This window comes from Hipposideros armiger, unplaced genomic scaffold (assembly GCF_001890085.2).
Source record: "Hipposideros armiger isolate ML-2016 unplaced genomic scaffold, ASM189008v1 scaffold_1848, whole genome shotgun sequence".
Lineage (NCBI taxonomy): Eukaryota > Metazoa > Chordata > Mammalia > Chiroptera > Hipposideridae > Hipposideros > Hipposideros armiger.
In genome coordinates, this window is record NW_017733198.1 from 5688 (window position 1) to 9437 (window position 3750).

The window sequence follows — 3750 nt, forward strand, 5'->3', positions numbered from 1 at the left end:
TGTCTCATCCCTTCCCCTTCTCCTTCATCCCCACCCCCTCCCAACTAACAACCCTCGGTTCTTCCTCTGTGTCTCTGAGACTATCTCCATCCACTTCTCCAATCCATTCAGTTCCTTAGAATCCACGTATAAGTGAGATCATATGATATTTGTCTTTCTCTGACTGACTTATTTTGTTAATATATACTTTTAACTTTATCAATTGCATAATTGTATTTATTTGTATTTTGTCATTCTCTTTCTATCCTTTTCAACTTAACACTGTCTTCACTTATTTTCATTTTTTCTAGTTTATTAGTAAAAACAAGGCGCAGGTTTTCTTCTTCTCTGACACATCGCTAAGCCAGAGGCATACAGAAGTGTTAGACTACTTCCTACCTCCTTTCAGATCGTGCTGGTTGACCCCACTCATGGAGCAATTATGGAACATTCTTATAGAATTCTGGAAGATGGTTGAATTGGATGCTTCACATGCTTTCAGAGCTTTGTTTTATGTAAATATTTTTATACTTGGGAGAGGACAAATAAAATACTGAACTTATGGGTTTTTGACTAAAAATATCTTTTTCAAAGTTCTGCAATCTGTATATGTATGATTGCGTACATATTAGGCTCACACTTTAATACAAATTATTCTTTAAAAAATTTTAAAGGTAGATATTTAATTAATATTTTATTATTAGTTTCAGGTATACAAAATAACATGGTGATTAGACATTCACACACTGCACGTCTACTACCCATGTAATACCATACATAGCTGTTACAGTACCATTGATTATATTCCCTATATAATAATTCACACTTGTAACTGTATATTTTTTATCTTTTAATTGACATTTAATATTATCTTATATAAGTTTCAGGTGTACAGAGTAGTGGTTAAATACTTACATAATTTATGAAGTGATCTCCCAAAAAGTCTAGTGCCCATCTGACACTATACATAGTTTTTGGTATGTTATTGACTATATTTCCCATACTGTATTTCACATCCCATGATTGTTTTGTAACTACCAATTTAATACAAATTATTTTTAATTTTAAAAAGGTAAAAGAAAGCACCATGAAAATGGGAAACCAAAGTATCATCTCAGAATTCCTCCTCCTGGGCCTGCCCATTGAAGCAGATCAACGAGACCTGTTCTATGCCCTGTTCCTGGCCATGTACCTTACCACCATCCTGGGGAACCTCCTCATCATCGTGCTCATTCAGCTGGACTCCCACCTTCACACACCCATGTATTTTTTCCTCAGCAATTTGTCCTTCTCTGACGTCTGCTTCTCCTCTGTCACAATGCCCAAGTTGCTGCAGAACATGCAGAGCCAAGCCCCACACATCCCTTACGCAGGTTGTCTGACCCAAATGTACTTCTTCCTGTTTTTCTGAGACCTGGAGAGCTTCCTCCTTGTGGCCATGGCCTATGACCGCTATGTGGCCATCTGCTTCCCCCTGCACTACACCACCATCATGAGCCCCAAGCTCTGTCTCACCCTTGTGGCGCTGTCCTGGGTGCTGACCACCTTCCATGCCATGTTACACACACTGCTCATGGCCAGGTTGTGTTTCTGTGCAGACAACGTGATCCCCCACTTTTTCTGTGATATGTCTGCTCTGTTGAAGCTGTCGTGCTCTGACACTCGGGTTAATGAGATGGTGATATTTTTCATGGGAGGGCTCATTCTTGTCATCCCATTCTTACTCATCATTATGTCTTATGCACGAATTTTGTCCTCCATCCTCAAGGTCCCTTCTGTTGGGAGTATCCGCAAGGCCTTCTCCACCTGTGGCTCCCACCTTTCTGTGGTGTCACTATTCTATGGGACAGTTATTGCTCTCTATTTATGCCCATCAGCTAATAATTCTATTGTTAAGGAGACTGTCATGGCGATGATGTACACTGTGGTGACGCCCATGCTGAACCCCTTCATCTACAGCCTGAGGAACAGAGACATGAAGGGAGCCCTGGGAAGGGTCTTTTGTAAAAGGATATTTTTTTGTTAATATAATGGTAACACTTGAGCTTTTCACATAATTTAGTTCAGTAAATATATTAATATTGGAACATTACCGAGATATTTTTCCTCACCATGGAAACTTCAGCTAAGAAACATACTATATAATTGTTCAATATGTAAAAGAGACGAATTGGCACTGCATAGTTGAACTAGGGAAGGAAGTCTTTCTGACCTCTGGCTGGGCCTTCCTCTTTGTCTTCTGCAGGGGACTCTGGAAAAGCGTAGTTAAGAAGTACTATTTTAAATGATCTTCATGCATGACATTCTTAACTAATTCATTACGGGTTATTATTTTTAAAATCAGAACTCTGTTTTGACTGTAGTATCATTTTTTAAAGGATTCTCTGTACTCTTAGGTCAGTATTAAATAAGATCCAAGCATTTCAACCTCCCTGCCTCCATCTAAATGCCTTCTACTTACCTCTCCCTACACAAGATTCACATATTTTATGTGTTAACCATTTTTTCTTTTGTGATTTAAATTTGTGTCTACTGTGTGTTTTCTTTTTATGTTTTTAGAAATAATCCAAATGATATCTTTATTTTCAGAATCACTCCTTTCACTATCTTTCCCAAACATCACTTCCTTTTCACAACTTCCCCTAGTCTTTTGGGCAAATCAGTGTTTAACACCTTCCCTCCCACCCCAGATTTTAACAGGATCCACTGTCCACAAACGAGAAAGCCCCATAATCCAAATATATTACTCTAGTGATTTTCCATGCTTTGAAAGACACCTGTGAAAATGCCAAAGTCCTAAATTAGATCCCCAAGGACTTCTTTTCTTTTTTGACTCCATTATCCTGTTTTCTGGCCCTTTGAGCCTGACGACTCCCACCTGCCAGACACCTCCTGCTCCCAGTCAAACCTAAATCCTTCCCCCAATCCCGCCCCCCCCCCACTTCAGTCAGCTGTCTCCTCAGTCCCAGCCCGGTTCCCTCTCTGTCTCCACGGTAACATGGAGCCTGGACCTGCTCTTCGGATCCCTCGCTCCCACCGCCAAATCCCAGAGCATCTCTTCCTTGGGTCCCACATTCCTGCGGGGACCCTTCGATCTTCTCTCATTACTCTGCTTTCAAAAACCTCCAAGCTTTTGCCTTTTTAAGGCCGTGTCTCCGTCAGCCTCCCACTGTCCTGCTCCTCAGCCTCTACTTACCCCTCAGCCTCTGGGCTCAACAACCTCCGTTTCCCTCAGATTCCATTCTAGAGCTGCCTCTCCGGGCTCCCTCAACAGTCTCCCGCGGCCCCTCCGGATGCATCCCTCTCCTCCGCATACCCCGGCTCCATCCCTGACACCCCACTCTCCCTTGGCTGCGGGTGCCCCGGTAACTCCCCTTTCCTCAGCCTCAGCTCTGCTCACACCCGTGGTCTGAATGGGGCTCCCGGACCCACCTCCTAGTCAGCGACCAAGCCGCCCTCGGAGTCCCGGACCCTCGAACCTCGCCAGAGTAGGGGGGAGGGGGAGAGGTGGTGGCGGCTGCGTGCAGGCAAAGCTCCTACGCGGGCTACTTTGTGTGTTCTGACTTAGCCTGACCTGAAATTCATTTTTCTTTCTTTCTTTTTTTTTTGATTGAATTTATTGGGGCGACATGGGTTAATAAAATATAATAGGTTTCAAGTGTACAATTCTGTAATATGTCATCTATATATTGTATTGTTTGTTCACCAACCAAACCCTTTTACTATAAGAGTGTATTTTGCCTTTGTCTGGGAATACTGAATACAGCAAGT

General features: G+C 42.5%; 1 pseudogene; it reads left to right on the forward strand.

Moving 5' to 3' along the window:
- The first annotated feature begins 1054 nt into the window (after positions 1-1054).
- LOC109378278 (olfactory receptor-like protein DTMT) lies at positions 1055-2005 on the forward strand (annotated as a pseudogene).
- Positions 2006-3750: the final 1745 nt, after the last annotated feature.